At 40.9% G+C, this 21369-nt stretch overlaps 1 pseudogene; it reads right to left on the bottom strand.

Annotated features, from left to right (window-relative positions):
- Positions 1-1596: 1596 nt before the first annotated feature.
- On the bottom strand, positions 1597-18279 carry LOC134624199 (protein NLRC3-like; annotated as a pseudogene).
- Between the last annotated feature and the right edge of the window lie 3090 nt (positions 18280-21369).

Below are 21369 nucleotides of genomic sequence, written 5' to 3'. Positions count from 1 at the left end.
TTATTATTGTGGAGACTAACATTCAGTGATCATGTGTTCAGACTCATAATGATTACTCTCATAAATCCTGATCTTTGTATTTACTGTGTGTTGGATCAATAACTGAGATTCATCGTATCACACAGCTGTGCTGCTGCTGCTGCTGCTGCAGGTGATGTCAGCACATCTGGAACAATACGAGGTATCTGCTACCAGACTGAGCAGGACGTGAGACCTGTGGACTGTTTAAAGCTGTCCCTCCACAGGTCACTCAGACCTGATCCACACCTCAGTGAGATTCTCTGACTTCCTCAGTAGAGACAGAAACCATTCAGATCTGGGACCATCAGCTGACTGATGATGTCACACAGACTGTGTTTTTCAGGAACAGTGATTCTGATGTGAGCCTGCTAGCTGACAGCAGACCTGATGAAAGCACATGTTGACATCTGTGAGGACAGACTGGACTCTTTGACTGCACCTTGGTTCTCCTCAGAGGTCTGTACAGGAGCATGTCCACCCCCACTGAAGATCTCAGTCACTGTGAAACATAGAAAGCTGCTTGTGTGGCCTCTGCCTCACATGTAGATGCAGCTACAGGTTTCTCTGTCAGTCAGACTGAAACAGTGTCCTGATGCTGCATCATTCAGCTCTGTGCCCCAGTCAGCATCACTGTGTCTACCAGTGTCAGTGTTTCTTTTCCTGTAACACTCAGCACAGGCTCAGCTGGTATCCAGTGTTGGACTTTCAGCTGCTGTGATAGATCCTCTAACATAGATCAGCTCTGCTACATGTTGTTAGATCAGTGCAGCTGCCTGTCATGTCCTGATGTTTCTCTGGGTCAGCAGCTTCTCCATCAGAGGTTCACATGGAGCTGATCCAGTATCTCCAGTAACTGTGTTCTGTGCCTCACTGGTTCATCCTTCTGTCTGTGTGACGTCAGTCAGATGTTAAACTCTGTGATCTTCACTGTGTCACAGAGTTCAGTGAGTCCCGTTATTCACAGGATCAATCAGATCATCAGAGATGATCAGCAATCAGTGGTGCCAACAGCGCCTCCTGTGGTGAGAGGATGCAATAATGCAATGTAGCATTTTTACACTGAACACTTGCAGTCATGGAAACTGTCTGTTGGATCTGTGTGACGTTGCTTTCTTGTGTTGCTTTCTTGGTTAGAGTTCCTCACAAATGTGCAGATGATTCTTCTAATGAGGCGTCGACCATGTTTTCAGTTCTTTGGAAGAAAACATCGCCCTTTGCCATCCTTACTTTTCTTTGACTTCTTCAAATGCAGCTGAACTCCAGCTGGTATTTGATTGGACTCTGCAGCTGTTTCTGGTCATCAGTTCATTCCTGCAAACCTCTGAACCTGAACAACAATGATGCTGCATTGCTGGCTGTTCTCAAAAGGTTGATTCTGTTCATCTGGACGTTTTCACGTTTGCTCACTGATCAGGTGACTTCTTCAGTCTCAGCTGACTGCAGCTTTACAACCTTACAAACAGCACATTTGCACAATGACTGAAACCAGCAGCACCTGATATATATGATACTAATATAATACATATACATATATAATCCATACGAATGATGAAGGAACTGAGCTCACAGTGTTCATTCAGTGAACTACTCAGTTTATTTTGGCCTCAGAAATGCTCACTCTGTTTGTACATCACTGTCAGCAATAGACTCATTCTGCTGTGTGGACAGGAACACATGTGACATCACTTCCTGCTTGTTTGTGACTGAAGAGGAAGAAGTTTACAAGGAATCATTTAGAAGAGTTTCAAACATCAACTGATTGAATCCATGAATGTGAAAACGTGTTTGTGAGTGAAAGAGACAGACATGTACAGACTGAACTATCTGTTCAACAGTCAGAGTGTTTCTCTAACAGGAGACACTCTTTACACTCAGCACAGGGACACTGAGGAACCAGGAGGATAAGAACTGACCCAAAATCCAGGATAAAGAGTTTGAGTGAATGTGGTGTTGAAGGTGTGGAGGTGGATCAGAGTGTCAGAGGAGACTCTGTAGAAGGACAGAGTGCCAGCAGGACAGTCCACATACACTGCTGCTCTGTTAGAGACAGAGGAGGAGGAGGAGGAGGAGGAGGAGGAGGAGATGGATGTTGATCTGTTATTGTGCCAGACAGACTGAGGACCATCATTAGAGCACCACAGACTCCAGGACTGATCATTCCATCCAAATACACAGTCTTTACTGCCTGCTTTCCTTCTGATGCTTCTGTAACTCACTCATATATCAACGTCTCCTCTCCACTCGACCTCCCAGTAACAGCGACCAGTCAGACCATTTCTACACAGCAGCTGTTCCCAATGATCAAATCTGTCTGGATGATCAGGATATGACTGAACCTCCTCCACACGTGTCACCTTCCTGTTGTTGTCAGACAGTTGGAGCTTTGTGTTCACTGTGTTTGTGTCGATTGTGAGTTGACAGGAATCTGATGGAGAGAACAAACACAATCCAGCTGCAGTTATTGATCCATCATCTGTTCATTGATTGACACTTTGATGATGACTCCTGACATGATGAAGATGGTTGAATGTGTGCTGCTTTGTTTTCATGAATCCCATTAAAAACACACTTACACTTCCTCAGACCTGGTCTCAACCATCGGACTCCAGCAGGCTCCACCCTGAAAGGAGGAGGGGTCAGAGCAGTCAGCATGCACACATGGACATTACATGGCTCTCACACACACACTGTTACACACTGAGCTCAAAGCTCGGCTCCACTGTTTTATTCAAAGAAATCTACATTTATTTATCAGCACATTTAAAAACAGCTTGAGCCAAAGTGCTGCACAGAGTAGAGATAAAATAGGAAACATACACAGTAATTACTATAAAGACTCGTCACAATTGAAAGCTACAGAGTACAAATGTGTTTCCAACCGGGTTTTAAAAATGTCGAGTGTTGGTGACGACCTGATGTGAAGGGCGACTGTTCCAGAGTTTGGCTGCAGCCATCGATAAAGCTCACCTCTGTTTTTACGGCTAGTTCTGGTCAGAAGCTACTTATCTGCAGACCTGAGGGCTCTGCTTGGATTATTTTGTTAAAGAGAGATAAGATGGAGCTAATCCATTCAGAAATTTAAAGACAAACAACAAGATCTGGAAGTGGATTCTACGACGTACTGGTAACCAGTGGAAAACGCTGGAAAAAGCTGGTGATGGGTCGTCTAGCACAGAGCCACCGCTGGAACATATTAGGCATAGGAGGTCTTACATGAGGTATACATTTGAACAAAGAGTACCAGTTTTTTTGTGTGTGTGTGTGTTGCAGATGTGACCCTGTGACCCCAAAGCTGGTGCTAAGAGTCCAGTGGTCCCCCTAACAAAGGGCTCTTATACTTAACCAGATACAGAGTAGGTGTCCTCCTACACCATAAATCAGTAAGAGAAGGTACGACCTCTCTCATAACCCCAAGTTGTGTGTGCATGCCAGAACACTCTGGCATGCACACAATCTTTTTAACAATGTCAGTTTTGCTTTATAACAATGTAAGCAGCTACTGCTAACTCACTTTAAATTAGCATTAGCTAATAACAGCAGTCTACTTAGCTTTAGACCATAAAGCTAACACACATTTGCATTATAACGATGTGAGGAGCTAATGCTAAGTATGCTGCCATTAGCGGCTAATTCTAATTAGGGGTGAATAATTATTACCAGCTAATGTTTATGTCATTTTCCCTTGCCTTTTAACAATGTGTGAGGAGTTAATGCTAAGTAGACTGCCATTAGTGGCTAATACTTATTTTAGGTGAATAGGAATTGGCAGCCAATGCTAATACCACATTTTCTTGCTTTATAACAATGTGACCAGCTAATGCTAAGTAGGTTGCCGTTATTAGCTAATACTAATTTTGTGTTGAATTAGCATTATCCGCTTATGCTAACAATGTTTTTTTTAATTTTCAACAATATGAGTAGCTAATGTGAACTATATTTTTATTCAATTTTAACTTTTCCCCTGCGATGTGAAGAGTTAATGCTAATTCTAATTTTAGATGACAAAGCATTAGCTTTAACATTTAACTAATGCTACTTTGACGTGAATTAACATTATGCGCTAATGCTAATATTGTTTTCCCTTACTTTTTAACAATGTGAGCGGCTAAGTAGGCTGCTTTTAGCAACTTAATCTAATTAGGGGTAAAAATTATTAGCAGGTAATGCTAATACCTTTTTTCTCTTTCCTTATAACAATATGAGCAGCTAACGCTAATTTGATGTGAATTAGCATTATATTAGTGAGGGGTTAATGTTAAGTAGGCTGCCATTAGCAGCTAAAGCTAATTTGAGGTGAATAAATATTAGTAGCTAACGCTAATACCCTTTTCTCTTGTGTTATAATGATGCGAGACGTTAATGCTAAATAGCCTGCCATGAGTGACTCTTTTCCCTTGCGTTATAATGATGTGAAGTGTTTATGCTAAGTAGGCTGCCATTAGCAGCTAATGCCAATACTAATGCTAATACTGTTTTCCCTTGCTTTCTACAACTTTAGCAGCTTTTGCTAAGTAGGCCACTTTGCTCTGCTACGGATTTGTGTGACCATGATAGAAACTCTGATAAGCTAATGCTGCTAAGCTAATGCTGTTTATGGACCCTGTTTGAATCAATATTTCATTCGCATTCTGTTGTTTGAGAACAATAACAGAAAAATGTGTACTTGAGAAAAAATTTATTGTGAATTCAGCTGTGAATGTAGAGTTTTAGTAGAGTCATTATTTAAGCTTCCATTTCCAAATGTTAGCTGCTCCTGTCTGCCTCTTTGTCACACACACAGACTGAAATGATTCACAGAATTGTTTCATCCTTCTGTCACTGTGACTGTGGAGATGCAGCATGGGAAACATACACATGGCTAACACTTTATTAGGTACACAGTGGCATCTATCTCAGGTACACCTGTGACTTAAATGTTCCTGCAAACAGACTGCTTGGAGATCCCCTACATAAATATCCATGTACTATCCAGCTAGACTAGTGTGTCTGTCCCTGAAAATATTCCTGCATGTGTGATTGTTCATGTGTCATCTGCAGGAAAACAAACAGGAAGTGAGTGAAGGACACAGGAAATGTTTCCAGCTCTTCCTCCTCTATCAAACCTTCTCTCCATACCTGAGAGTGTCCAGTCTCCAGCCTGGATCCTTCAGTCCAGCCGACAGCAGCTTCAGTCCTGAGTCACCTGGATGATTGTAACTCAGGTCCAGCTCTCTCAGATGGGAGGGGTTGGAGCTCAGAGCTGAGGCCAGACAAGTACAGCCTTCTTCTGTGATCAGACAGCCTGACAGACTGCAGACACACAAAACATCTCAAACTGTTTAACACTAGAAGTCCCACAGAGCAGCCATTTGGCTTTTCTACCTTTAAAACCTGCCTTCCAGCCGCTTTTAGCTAATATCCTTAATCACCTGTGAACCGCTGCTTTTGTTATGTAAATAAGGCGGGGCAATGCTGAATCACTTGGAGTGGTTAGTTTCCTGAGCCACAAGGAAACTTGTGTTTCAGTTTGCCTTCTTAGGGAGAAATCAACACACATGGGTGTATTCCAAAGGAGTTTGCAAAGAAAAAAGCGTCTGGACTTCTTTAAGTTGCTTGAAGACGTTTCACCTCTCATCCGAGAAGCTTTTTCAGTTCTAAGGTCAAATGGCCGAGAGTCCCAGACTTAAACCCAGTGGGAGTGTCCCCCCAAAGAGGGACAAAGGACCCCCTGGTGATCCTCTAATCACATGAGCCAAGGTGTGATTAGAGGATCACCAGGGGGTCCTTTGTCCCTCTAGAAAGAGAGAGAATATTACCACGGTACTTGCATCTCTACATTGGCTACCAGTTAAACATAATCGATTTTAAGGTTTTACTATTTGTTTTTAAAGCTCTCCATGGTTTGGCTCCAGGTTACATTTCAGATCTTCTTAGCCTGCACTTACCCACTCGATCTCTGCACTCTTCCAGTCAGATGGTTCTATCAGTTCCACGCTCCCAGCTCAAATCTAGAGGTGACAGGGCTTTCTCCATTGCCGCCCCGAGACTCTGGAATAGTCTTCCCCCCTTCATAAAATCCTTTTCATCCTTGAAAGTTTTTAAATCGAATCTCAAGACACAAACACAGTGCACACAAAGCTTTCAGTTTTCTTCTACTTCAATTCTTTCATTATATTATCCCTCTGTTCAGCACTTTGGCCGACACTTGATGTCTTTTAAATGTGCTTTATAAATAAAGATGACTTGACTTGACTTGGTTCATCTGGTTTCAGTTTCTATAAGCACACAGGTTTCATCAGTGACTCTGTGACCTCAGTAATCTTTGCTGGGCCTTAATGCTCTGAACAAAGCTGCACATCACAAGACTAAATAGGAATGAATCAGTCTTTCATTTCTCACTTCTGTTTGACTTCAGCTCTCAATGTCCCACCATAACCCAAGAATTACTGTCCATCCAGGCTCCTGAACATGAAGCTGATGAAGGTGGAGTATTGTGAGGGCTGATGGAGATGATGATGAAGAATCCAGGAGCAGTGGGTGGATGGCAGCATCAGCATGAAGGATCAGTGTGAGAACACATTATCATCCACAAAGAAAACCAGTCTGAGTGTCTGACGCTCTTGTTAGAAAGACGCAGTCCCAGCAGTTAGCTTGTCTGCTAGTTAGCTGAGAGCTAACTCGTACATTGAATACCAAACTGTGTAAACCAGGGGTGTCAAACATATGGCGCGTGGGCCAAATCCAGCCCTTGAGATAATTTCATATGTCAAATATTGATGAATTTTCAGGCTTGCTGATAATCAATGTGAGCACGGCTGAGATTTTATTCTGATGAGCAAACCATGTGGCCAAACACTTTAAGAGACAGACTGGGATCATACCATTATGTGAAAGAAGACAGAAATGTCCCATAGACAGCAAGGGTAGTGGTAGAGACCAGGTACACAGAGAAATGGGAGCTGTATTGAAATGCAAGCGTGTCAGGAAAGCGTGAAAAGGCAAAATGAGCAGCATCTGGCTGCATTTCAGTGATACTGGAGACCACAAAGCTGAGTGCAACATTTATATAGGAGATATACAGGAGACGCTGAGAGTAGAACTGATAAAATTAGGAGGTGGCTAAAGTGATACCCATTTTTATTTCCACCCATTTTCCATTGTGGAGGACAAAAGGTTTCAAACTCGTCCAGGTCTTAAACCTCACGTGTTCTTCCTAATAGCAGTAAATGGATAAAAATAAGGCTTTTATGAAAACACTGAATAAAAATTGCTGACTTTAAAAAGACTAAATGTACAGTTCAGTATTGAATACTACATAAAATAAACTATATACAAAGTGTGTCTGAATGGCAGAGATGCAGAAATATGTGCATATAGCACAGAGCCACGGCTCAGTGTCTGAATGAGTCTCACAGACCTGAATGTGCTGTTGAAGCCTTTTATAATTATAACCTAATTCTTTACTCATTTGATCTGCTCCTTACCACAAGCAACCAGACGTAGAAGGTTTTGGACTTTTAACTATATTTTCTTAAGTTTTAGAACTTTTCTTACTGTTAAAAACCTTGTTATGTCCATTCATGCTATACAAAGTAATTAGACATGTGTGGTATCTACAGAAATGTCAGAATCTCAGCTAAAAGTTCACAAAACCATCTCAACAACCACCAAACAGCTAAAACAGCAGGTGAACAGATTACACAAAAAAGATGTAAACACAAATCCCCCTGATCATCTGTTTTTTTAAACATGAAGCGCAGTTTTGGACATTCATTTAGTGCCGCTTCAGTGAATTTTGGTTGGACAGTGATGAAACCTGCAGTCTCAGAATCAGCAAGAAGTCTGCTTTCAGCACGCAACAGCGTTGTTGTGTTGTGTGCTGTGGATTCACCTCTGCAAACTCATTACTGTTTTACCTTTACATCACATGTTTCTACTTAGACAATAACAAAGGAAGCAGTTCCCAGGAACTACTTCCTGTATTGTTATAATAAGATTATGTTGCCCTTCAAAACACCTCCACTTCTCCTCTTTTTAGAGGACTGACTTATTATTAATCTGCTAATTCTGTCAGTTGATGAAAGAAACATGCTTGATCTCACCTGAGAGTTTCCAGTGTACAGCGTGGACTCTTCAGTCCTTCAGACAGAAGCTTGACGCCTGAATCCTGCAGGTTAATGTTACTCAGGTCCAGCTGTCTCAGATTAGAGGTCTGAGAGCTGAGACCTGAGGCCAGAGCTTCACAGCTTCTCTCTGACAGGTCACAGTGACTCAGTCTGAAAAATAACAGATAAACAATTACAAAATAAAACACTTACGTTGAAGTGTAATGAGATACTATTATATTTAATCTTGTTTTTGTCAGGAAACTGAGCACTGATGCAAAGCAACATGTGGAGAGAATCAGAGGAGAAGAGTGAAGAGAGAACAGCAGTAAAACAACACTGAATTGTTCAGTGTGCTTTTGATATCAACAAAATGTGTCAAATTTCTTTATTTTATATTTGTTTTAGTAGAATTGATGATTATCACTTAGATAACAACCACAGGTCAGGTCTAAATTGCACTTTGGTAACAGTTACACCCAGAAATATTTCAGAAATGTGGACAATTTGTGCTCCAATGTATTCAGTATTGAACAAAGTGAGTACCGATGACCACTTAATACTTTTGATATTTTATTTGAGTTGTTCCCACCTGATTTGTGTTAACTAGAATAAACATTTAAAAACTAAAGCTATGATCACATATTTACTTACAGAGCTTTGTTGGAGGCTTTGACCACTGGCAGCAGCCTCAGAAGAGCCTTTTAAAAGGCTCATGTTCTCAATTAGATCATTTATTTCTACTTACATTTCTTTCTGGGAAAAATGGGGATTACTTTGAAAACAGGAACTATTTTCCCCAAAAATCAGCCCTGGATTAGTAAATCACTCAAACATCTTCTCAGTCAGAAGAAACTGTCTTCTTATGAGGGAGAGAAGAAAAAGATCGAGGCACAGAAATTTGTCGCAAGAGAGATAAAGCAGCTAAAGTCAGGTGTTAAAGTAAAGCAGAGCATAAGTTGAATAAAGGACACTCAAGGCTGGCTTGGAAAGGAATGAAGTCCACAGTGGGGATGCAGAGCGATGTGATGCTGAATCAGCAGAAGACTTGGACTCATTTAATTCCAGCTTTGATATCATTGATTTCAATGAAGAGCTTTGTGATTTTAGGAAAGGGCCTGTAGCTCTGAGAGTGACACTGATGAGGTGTCTGTGAAGGTTCTCAGTCATCTAAAGCAGCGGTCCCCAACCTTTTTTGCGCCACGGACCGGTTTATGCCCGACAATATTTTCACGGACCGGCCTTTAAGGTGTCGCGGATAAATACAACAAAATAAAATATATATATGTGTGTGTATATATATATATATGTACACACACACACACACACACACACACACACACACACACACATATATATATATATATATATATATATATATATATATATATATATATATACACACATATACACATATATATATATACACATATATATATATATATATATATATATATATATATATATATATATATATATATATATATATATATATATATACACACATATACACATATATATATATATACACATATATATATATATATATATATATATATATATTCAGTGTGTCCTGTCCAGGACAGTGAGGAAAATCCACTAGATTGGTGGAGAAAGCATCAAGTAAACTTTCCCACTCTAAGTAAAGTTGCAAAAAAGTATCTTTGCCACCAGCTCCCCATCCGAGCGGGTTTTCAGTTCTGGAGGAAACATTGTGACATGCCTCAGATCCTGCCTGAAACCTGAAATGGTCAATATGCTTGTGTTTCTTAGCAAGAACCTGGAGTAAACACTACTCAGGTAAACATCTACAACAGTAGTTTGATTGAACCGCTCAGGATACCAAGTCTGCTGCTGCCCCTTTTTGAAGTGCCCTGTTCAAGCCCTGCCTAATTTTAACTATCAGTGTTCTATTGAAGTTTTTTTGCACACAGCACTATTTAATGTTTTTGTTTAAGAGTTTATAGTTTTCACTAGTCACATGGCAGTGCTTAGTATTTATTATAGTTTTTTCTGTGTTCAATTGACATTTGTGTTTGTGACATTATTTGTTTACAAGTTATAGTACCTCAAGGCCTTAGCAGAGATAGGCCTTTGTCCATGATGGCATTACATTTGCACAATCATTGTTTACTTTGTGAATAGCCAATGTGAAACATATTTATTATTAAACTATTTTGTTTACAAGGGATACACATTTTTTAGAGAGCATGGTTACATATTGTATCCTACACTTTTTATTTTGTTCAGTTAATAAATCTTAACCACTAAAAGTACTTACTACTATTGTCTTCATTTATTTTCAGTGACATTTTACAGTCCTTTAAAGTGGTAAAAATATAATTGCAATGAATAGGTCTAGGGGGAATAATATTATCAAAATAACTGGAGGAACTATGCTGCCTGCCACAGCCCCATCAAATGAAAAAAAAACAAAAACGTTTGTTTTTTTGGCACTTGGGGTGGTTATCGTCCATTTATCGTTATCGAGGTTAACTGCTCAATTTATCGTGATATTGATTTTAGGCCATATCGCCCAGCCCTAACTGAGGTGCTGCACCCAAGTCTGTAACAACATTTTGACAACAGTGTGAAAGAAAAGCTGGAAGAAAAGCAGGTTCAGGGAGGGACAAACATCTGCTGCAACCAGATGGGAGTGAGAGGAGAGAGCAGGCCAACAACAACAGAGAAACAACAAACACACTGTGGAAGACTGAGGCAGAGTTTACTTTAAAGTGTAACTAAGGATGTTTCTATGGCTGCCATGATTCACTGAGTAATTCAAATGCTTTCTTTAATGCAGGACCCACCATGCATGGAAAAGCAAGTGTTTCACAAGTGCTAGACCTGCAGTAGAAATACATCTAGGAGCATGCATGTGAATATAAAGTATAACAACATCAGGCATATGCAGCCTAAGTTTTTAAACAAAGACTGATAACATAACAGCAGCAGTGATGATCAGAGTTTATGGTGAATTCAGCGTCTCGAGTACACCGAGTTCTGGAGTCATCAAGAGGTTACAGTTGTATTGGAGAAATCCCAAAACTTTAGGATACAAATTCATAAAAAGACAGAAAACCTGGTGAAATAAATTACTGACACAGTTGGATGTTAAAAGTAAAGACATGAGTACAAATGTACTCACAGAGCTTTGTTGGAGGCTTTGACCACTGGCAGCAGCCTCAGAAGAGCCTCCTCTGAAGCAGAGTATTTCTTCAGGTCAAACACATCCAGATCTTTTTCTGATGACAGTAAGATGAAGACCAGAGCTGACCACTGAGCAGGAGACAGTTTATCTGTGGAGAGACGTCCTGATCTCAGGGACTGTTGGATCTCCTCCACTAGAGAACGATCATTCAGTTCATTCAGACAGTGGAACAGATTAATGCTTTTCTCTGCAGATAGATTCTCACTGAGCTTCTCCTTGATGTACTGGACTGTTTCCTGATTGGTCTGTGAGCTACTTCCTGTCTGTGTCAGCAGACCTTGTAGGAGAGTCTGATTGGTCTGCAGTGAAACACCCAGGAGGAAGCGGAGGAACAAGTCCAAGTGTCCATTTGGACTCTGTAAGGCCTTATTCACAGCACTTTGGTAGAAGTGTTTCACTGCAGATTCTCTTCTTTTAGGTATCTTGGAGGTTGTTTGTTGTTCTTCCAGCAGATTGAGTCCAGAGTTGATGAAGGTCAGGTGGACATGAAGAGCAGCCAGAAACTCCTGAACACTCAGATGGATGAAGCAGAACACCTTGTCCTGGTACAGTCTTCTCTCCTCTTTAAAGATCTGTGTGAACACTCCTGAGTACACTGAGGCTGCTCTGATATCGATGCCACACTCTGTCAGGTCTGATTCATAGAAGATCAGGTTTCCTTTCTGCAGCTGATCAAAAGCCAGTTTTCCTAGAGACTCCATCATCTTCCTGCTCTCTGGACTCCAGTGTGGATCTGTTTCAGCTCCTCTATCATACTTGACCTTCTTCACTTTGGCCTGAACCACCAGGAAGTGGATGTACATCTCAGTCATGGTCTTGGGCAGCTGTCCTCCCTCTCTGGTTTCCAGCACATCCTCCAGAACTGTAGCAGTGATCCAGCAGAAGACTGGGATGTGGCACATGATGTGGAGGCTTCGTGATGTCTTGATGTGGGAGATGATCCTGCTGGCCTGCTCCTCATCTCTGAATCTCTTCCTGAAGTACTCCTCCTTCTGTGGGTCAGTGAACCCTCTGACCTCTGTCACCATGCCAACACACTGTGGAGGGATCTGATTGGCTGCAGCAGGTCGTGTGGTTATCCAAAGGCGAGCAGAGGGAAGAAGCTTCCCTGTGATAAGGCTTGTGATAAGTACATCAACTGTGGTGGGCATCGTAACATCAGTCACAATCTTAGTGTTGTGGAAGTCCAGAGGAAGTCGACACTCATCCAGACCATCAAAGATGAACACAACCTGGAAGTCTTCAAAGCTGCAGATTCCTGCTTCTTTGGTTTCAGTAAAGAAGTGATGAACAAGTTCCACCAAGCTGAACTTTTCCTCTTTCAGCACATTCAGCTCTCTGAAAGTGAATGGAAATATGAACTGGATGTCCTGGTTGGCTTTGTCTTCAGCCCAGTCCAGGCTATATTTCTGTGTTAAGACTGTTTTCCCAATGCCAGCCACTCCCTTTGTCAGCACTGTTCTGATTGGTTCATCTCTTCCAGGTGAGGCTTTAAAGATGTCTTCTTGTCTGATTGTTGTTTCTGGTCTGTCTGGTTTCCTGGATGCTGTTTCAATCTGTCTGACCTCATGTTCATCATTGACCTCTGCAGTCCCTCCCTCTGTGATGTAGAGCTCTGTGTAGATCTGATTCAGAAGGGTTGGGCTTCCTGCTTTAGCGATGCCCTCAAACACACACTGGAACTTCTTCTTCAGAGCAGATTTAAGTTTACGTTGACAAACTGCAGCTTGGACTTCTGAATGAGAAGGAAAATAAACACTTAATTCAAAAAAAGAATTAATCTTTAAAACATGTTGCACCATCTTCCATCTCTGCAAAATATTCATTTATCCAAAACTTTAAATCTTCATAGAAATCCTCTTACTGCTCTGCAGACGGTCAGCCAGCTCCTCCTGCTTCATTCTCCTCAGGAAGTCCACTGTGATCTTCACAAATGCCTCTCTGCTGCTGCTCCTCTGACTCTCTAAGCATTCTGGGTAATCTGGACTCAGAACCTTCTGGATCTTCTTCAGCTCGTTCTTCACAAAAGTGATGATGTTGTCCTCCAGCAGCTGGAACAGAATACTTTATGAATGATCCAATCAGACTGAAATCATGGAGCTAAACATCAGATCCATGTTGGACACACTGACACTGGTCTACAAAGAGCAGCATGGAGATGACTGTGGACAGAACAGATGTAACAGTAGTTGTTGTACATGTACAGACCATAAATATGGAGTCCAGCTGTGTTTGATGCTGCTGGGCAGACTGACCACTGGGAACCTCTGAGCTCTGCTGGTCCACTCTGTGGAGGAACCATGAAGGATTAGATCAACACAGGATAAAGATCCAGGAGTTTCTGCTCAAATAACTTCATCTGAATCAAGTCTGTCCAGTTTTAAACCCTCAGATTCTGAAAATGTGGGTCATTTTTACTAAGTTTATGGACTTTCTTTCAGTGGTGATGTCAGGGATGATTTTGAAGAAGCTCATTAAACTGAACCATCAGCAGATCACTGCTCCAAAACCAGAACATGATCCGAGGTCTCCCTCCACCACCAGAACACCAGCTTTACTAACGTGGTAGATCAGTGTAGTACAGATCAATAACTGATGAGTCATTTGATCAAAATCACTGAGTGCTTCACATCTGAGCCTCTGATGTTTCTGTAGACATTTTACATATTTAATAAATGTCTGACAGTTTTACATTCGTTCTATGAATACAGTGAAATGTTGTGTTATAGTCACCATGTTTTTTTCCAGCATCATAAATTCTTAAGTTCAGAAAATTCGATTCTTTTTCACAGCTGAAAAACAACAACATTTATTCTCTATTGAAATCTGCATCGTCCACTCCAAAGGTCACAATCTGAAGGTAACATCTGGTTTTGTTCCCTGTGATTAACTCTGAGCATCAGTATGGTGGGATTTATCCACTACATCCACACCACTGTGGTTCAGTGTTGTCCTGATGGAGTAACAGCAGCCAGTATGATCCAGGCTTTAGCTGCTGGGTCTCTGTGTGACCTCTCAGACTGTTTAACAGATCAGACACAAAGAGAATCAGATCAGCAGTGTTGGGCAAGTTACTTTGAAATAGTAATTCAATTATAGTTACTAGTTACTTCTTCAAAAAAGTAACTGAGTTAGTAACTCAGTTACAATATTCTAAAGGTAATTAATTACTTGGAAAAGTAACTATTGCGTTACTTTAAAAAAAACAAAGAACATTTAACCCTCTGGGGTCCAGGGTATAATTGGCCATTTACTACTCTTGATTTTCTCTCCACATTTTACCTTTAAAAACTATTTACTTTGCCTTGTTTGGTATCATTCTTTTTAGCGCAACCTCACGTGCCTGAATTTACAGTTATGTTCTCATTTTGTCATACTGTATAACCAGAATTGATCTAAAATCAGACAAAAAACATATTAATTGTCAATTTTAAAATCATATGCACAAGTTTTGCAAACAACAAAGTTATTTGCATCCATTTACCTTTTACCCTTTTTTTAAAATAACCATTTCAAACTATTTACAGAACAATCAGCTGTTCTTCAATAAGATGCCACAAATTATTTGTGCCACTCCAAATATTTCTGTCCACTATAAAGGAGAACATCACAGCCTGATACCTGCAGGTCTGACAGCAGCAGGTGTATCACTCCTGTTTCTACCTGGAGACAGCAGTCGCCTCATTGTGTATATCTTGTTTATCATGACTCTGGTTTTACGTGGCCTATCGACACAATTTAAAAACTGGTATATATCACCTTGTTGCTTTGTCTTTAAGTGGTCATGTGATTGACTTACCACGACTACTTTATTCTTCCTCAGTCAAACAGCAGCACTCATGCGATTGTTTTGCCTCCTGAGCTCCGGGTGTTGTGCTGGACAGTGATCGTGATTAGCGTCCGCGGGAGCGCGCAGCTGCTTAAAGCTGTAGCGTCCAGAAGATGCGGTAAGCTGAACACAGCTTCAACTGTCTGTTTGTTGAAAAATAGTAACGGACCGCGTTTCCTTGTTAGTAACTGTAACGCCGTTGTAACGATAGGAATAGTAATTAGTTAGATTACTCGTTACTGAAAAAAGTAACGCCGTTAGTAACACCGTTACTTGTAACGCCGTTATTTCCATCACTGCAGATCAGCTCTTTAAAGACAAACATGAACCCACTCAGGTCACACTTTCCCCACAGATATGAGCATCACTGTCCTCAAACAGCAAATGACCAAGTCTAACATTTGGATCTTTTCTCTTTCATTGTTTTCTTTTTAATGAATCTTTGTAACAATCTGAGGATGTTTCAGGTCAGATTTATCCAGGAACCACAAACATGTAAAGGAGTCATCACAGCTCTCTGACCTCGTTGGTCCAGGTTCAGCACTGAAGTCTGGAGGGTAATCTTTGGACCGGTCACTCCTCACAGACGGACAGCTGGACCCTGCAGACTGTGACCTCTGACCTCTGCAGACAAAAACATGATTGAAGCAGCTGTGATCACACAGACTGCAGATAATGCAGCTGTTTCCTGTCAGTAACATCCTCTTAGATTAGAGTTCAGCTTTTTACAGGAAAACTGGACAAAACTGATTTTTGTTACAAACTCAGTTTCATTTCCGCTCAGCTCACAAACACAGAAAATCAACCAGAATCAACACTGATTATAATCTCCAAAAGTTGATTCTGTTCATCTGGACGTAGCGTTTTGTGGGAGAAACATTTTGTCACTAATCCAAGTGACTTCTTCAGTCTCAGCTGACTGCAGGTTTCAATCTTATAAACAGTACATTTGCATAATGACTGAAACCAGCCCACTGAAGGAACAATGGGCTGGGAGGTCAGTTCCTTAATCTTAATTATGCAAATTCTCATGAGAATTGTCATGTCACAAGAGATCACAGAAACCTGATCCCATCTGCTGACTCTGAAATTTGAGACATTCCAATAACAAAGCACAAAAAGCAGAAATTGACAGAACATTAGGAACAGCAATGAGTGTGATACAGTCAGCTCTCTGCAAACTCCGACCTCAGGATGAATTAAAGCTCTTTTATGGTCACTCAGACACTTTAGGATCACGTGATGTTCACACATGATATCTGTGACTGTCCTAGTTTAACATGTAACATTCATGTTGATGCAGATCTGAGCTCCACATCAGCTCTGCTGAATAATCTAAAGTTTCTCTGACATCAGGAATCAGACGCTGTCATGAACACACCTCCATGTTTCTGCTTCTCTGACATGCTGAATTCAAACAGTCTGAGGAAACAAGGATGAACTTAAAACTCCTACAGGCTCTGACTTTAATAGAGATTGAAAATGTGACGTCATTCAGGGGTAAAACCGCAAAGGATTCTGGGAACTCGTGCCAAGAGGTACTAGCACACGCAGGCTTCAATTGAAATCAGTTACACAGCGGATAAAAAGAAACACAAAAAAAGGCAAGAAGCTGTTGTATTATTAACTGCAGTAGCCGGTCGCATGACAGCCACGGGAAGCCGACGGGTACAGAGATCGGTTGTTATCGGATTACGTCGTTGAAGAGAAATTGTTTAAGCCATGTTTCCGAAGTAACAAAGAGCTGACGGATGGCCTGAATTGCAGCAATTCAAAGACCAAATATAACGTCCAGAACACTCCAGCTCACATGTTAGTCTGCTCCAAGCACCAGTTTTTTTGTATCACTAATTGTCCAGTGCGATTACAGCATACAATATTATTGTTACTGCTACATTTCTGTGATGCGTACCAGAAATTATTTCCACTACTAATTAATTACCGTTGAGCTTAAAGGTTATATTAATAAACGGTTAACGATTGTGTATTTATGAAGACGATTTGTGAGACTGGTAAACTTCTGATACGTACGATGGTCTTTTGTTCTACATGGTGCATTTCAAGGTCCTGTACCCATCTGTCGGTAAACTGTACCTGGGCTTGTTGCAGTGACCTGAAGTTGCTAAACTTCATGAGTGTATGCACTCACTCCAAGAACCGTATAATTATAAATCTGAGCGTGGTGAAAGTTGGGCAGCACGCTAACATCTTGTGTCCACTCTGTGTGCTCGTAAGGGTCTGACCCTCTCACCCCTTTGATTTTTTCCTCGTATCTTTTCTTTGCCTTTTCGTCGAGTCTGTCTTTGTACGGACCGGCATTGTTCTCCTTCGTGTTGTACATTCCTTTTTTGTGCGGCAAAGAAAAACCAAGAAGGTATTGGAACGGGAGGATGAACGTTTTGCGGTGCTGCAAATAATGGCATTTGATGCGGTACTTGGATTGTTTTGCCTCGAGTTCCCGGCATGCAATGCGCAAAAGTCACGTGATCTGTCAATCGCTATTCTGGAGACGCATGAATCGCACGGTTAATCCACATTTGGACTGTTTTATCTCCTCAGTTTGAATCGAAGTTGTTTAATCCTGAGTGAAACTAGCACATCAGCTGACAGCTGTAATCAGCACCAATCAGCTGTCAGAGAGACTCATTCACATGCAGCTCAAACTCTTCTTTGCTGAATTGGAGAACTTTGTTTCTGTGACTGTGTGAAACTCTGATCCACAGACCTGATCATCATTCCCATGCTGTCCTTACTCAGATCATTTTCTTGTTGCATAGTTTTAGACATTTGTGGACACAGGAATGTTTTTGAAAGATAAAATTATCAGCAAATTAAACTGAGTCTTGTCTCCAAAGTTAAAGACACATCACTTTGTAACCAGTTTCTGCTTCCCCCTGCTGTAACAGGCCGGCTCAAATAAACTCTCCACTCTGTGGACTGGTGTCAGGCACGTGCCCACTAAGCTTATTACCACTTATTACCCTCTGTGTCCTTCATCTGATCAAACAAGTTTTATGTGTCTCTACTTAACTATATGATGTGTGAAACAACACAGCTCACCTCTCGTACGGCTTCAGCAGGCTGGCAGTGATTACTGCAGCCAGCCTCACCAAGAGGGGGCGCTGTTTCCCCATTGCACTGACATTTGTGGCAAGTAGAATAATACCATATAAACACTGTTACAACTGCACACATGTTTAAATTTTGGTTTATAACAGCACATGCAGTCATCAAACTTTTGAGGAAACTTTTTCTCCAAAAAAAAGCACACAAAATGCTCTCAAAGGTTTGTTTTGTTTTAATTCTTTTTTTAAAAACAAGCTAGATTTTTCTGATCTGACCAATCAGATCACGGCATTTGGCAACCAGTGCACTCATAGCTCAAATCAAAAACCTGTATTAAATATACAACAACATGGAAATAGTACAAAATGCTGTTTTACCTCAGACACAGCTAGAGCTACTCCGACTAACTCAGGGGTCTAAAAGGATTCCTCTGCCTCTTCAGATGTGATCCAAACTCTGCTAACAAGAGTTCAGACTAAACTAAACTAAACTAAATTAATCTAAACTAAACTCCTCACTGACATCCTGAAGCCAAAGCTTCAACTCCTGGATCTAACCCTGATACTCTCCCTGCTGCTGCTCTGAGAACCAGAATCTCTCTCTCTTTCTTTTCTCCTTCAGGAACATGAGGAGCAGCTCATCATCACTTAATTTCAGTTTTTTTTCACAGTCCAATTTCTGAGGAGGACTTTTCCAGAAAAACGTGTTTCTGTGTTTCTAGGTTACACGATCAGTTCAGATCTGTAAAATTCTGAATTTCATGTCGTTTTCATGCAACGTGCTGAGTGTGTGACTTTAACTTTCGATCCGAGGCTACCGAACAAACATCTGGGACAGAGCCCCAAACACCGAGACTAACGGAAAACTTGTTTTCTCTTTTCAAATCAAAGCGACAGCAGAGCGACAGATACAGAAACGTCCTTACAAACCAAATATTCACAGCATATTTCTGTTTGTGGCAGAAACATCTGTTTCATGTACAGCGTCCTCACTCAGGGTGCGGTCGGCCTCGTTAGTCCAGCTGTGAGTCTGTTACCCTGAACTATGGAGCGGCAGATTTGTGCTGTTTGTACTCAAAGTAAGAAAGTAAAAGTAACTTGTTTCTACCACCTGTTTTTGTTCAAAGCTCACTGAACCTCGTGCTACATTAATATAATAATTAACCTCCTTGGACCTGCCGTCCACATATGTGGACATCCCTTTTTGGGTTATTTAGACCAAAATACTCAATTTTGCTCTACATGGGCCTGATATCCACTTACAAGGACATTATACTGCTACTGTTCTATCAAAATTTTAAATGAATATAATATATATGTGGCTCTTATTTTTCTTAAAAACAAAAATAAGGTAAAACAAAAATCTGGTAATTCTTTGTTTTTACATTCATCGGGCCCCAATCAGCCCAAATATCAAAGAGAAATTAAAAATGCATGTCGTGGAAGAGTTCGGGTCTGAGGAGGTTAAAAAACAGTAGGTGGGAACACAAACTTTTAATTCTGATTGTTTTCAGCTTGAATCAAAACACAGTTAGTCTGCCTCAGTTTTTTGCAGCACGTTTCACAATATGAAAAAAACATAATGTCACATGTACAGACCCGATATCTGATTTAAAAACATATGTGAGATTTACATTTACAGTTTACTCAACACTAATAAGCAGTCTGTACCTTTAAATGTAAGCTCTCTTATCCCTGTCCTTATCTTTCTTCAGCTCTCTTTCTTTTTTGTCTGTTTGTCAGTTGAAGTTTTTGAGCTGATAAAAATGCTGCATTTGAAATTACCTGGCAAAATAAATCCCTGTTCCACTTCTAACCTGCGACTTTGGCATACGTCGTCTGTTTTTATGTGACATCTCCTGGTGATAAATGAAGGAACAGAAGCCTTTCATGTGTTTCTATTGAGGCTGAGATGTTTGACGGCTCGTAGTGATGTGAAATAAGAACGCCCCAAAAATGTGTTACACAGAAAGTACCTGTTATGGTCCTGTGACCCAGTGTTTATGTGTTCTCTGGGTTCATTAATATTCTTTGATTTAGTGTTAATACTGTTTGTGTTTCCTTGCCTCTCCTGTGTACAGTGGTGGTTTTTGATACGGGTGACATGGGCCCCTGCTCAGGGCGGCATCGTGGTGGGGGCGGAGTCATGGGCATTGGCAAAAAAAAGGTGGCTTGCACCCATATAAAAAATAAAGGCTTAAATATCTTGCTTTACATGTAATGAGTCAATATCATATATTAGTTTGAGGAGACAAATCAACAATAAGGCTCTTCCAATTAATGGCTAATTAATATTATGCTGAACACAGTCCAAAAATTTCAATAAGCCACATCAGTGTCTGCTGTTTACTATCACAGCCAAGTGGCTCACAAAGGTAAACAGCAGTTTTCCTACTAATGAATGTTGTCCTGTTTAAGGATACATAATAACTGCCATCATCCGAAGTCACATCTGCTTACATTAATCTTTTACTTGTTTCTCATCTTCTTTTCTCTTTTTCCTAAACTGAGAGCCTGATGACCTTTGACCTTTTCTGCGAGTTGCAAGCAGCGGCTCATGTCGCCCGTATCAAAAACCGCCACTGTACACAGGGGAAACTGAACCATGATTAACACTAAATCAAAGAATATTAATGAACCCAGAAAACACATCAACACTGGGTCACAGGACCATAACAGTTACTTTCTGGCAAAAAGAAAGTTGCTCATACTCATGCTGCCCCGACGTCATGCCAGCACATTTTTAGGATGGCATGGGCAATGATCGGTTTTCTATCGCCCATTTGTGAGGAGTAAAGGCGCTGTCTGTTTGCAAAATGCGCACTGCTGCTTGCTGCACATGGAGAAGAGGGGCGGCAGGTGATTCTCTGGGTGGCTGGAGCGTCTTACGCTACGTTCACACTGCAGGTCTTGATGCTCAAGTCCGATTTTTTGATCAAATCCGATTAATTTTGTCTGCTTGTTCACACTACAAATAAAATGTGACAGCAAACGTGCTCTAGTGTGAACGCTCAAAGCGACCCGCATGCGCAAAAGAAGACATCACACACAACGCGCTCTGTTTAGACCCCGAGCAAACAGTATTGTTTGACTGATGACCTTAATATAAAGACTTCGGACTTTACATTTCCCAATTTTTGCTTTAGGTTATTTTGTTAT

Source organism: Pelmatolapia mariae, linkage group LG3_W (assembly GCF_036321145.2).
Source record: "Pelmatolapia mariae isolate MD_Pm_ZW linkage group LG3_W, Pm_UMD_F_2, whole genome shotgun sequence".
Lineage (NCBI taxonomy): Eukaryota > Metazoa > Chordata > Actinopteri > Cichliformes > Cichlidae > Pelmatolapia > Pelmatolapia mariae.
This window is presented reverse-complemented; position numbering and strand designations above follow the sequence as displayed.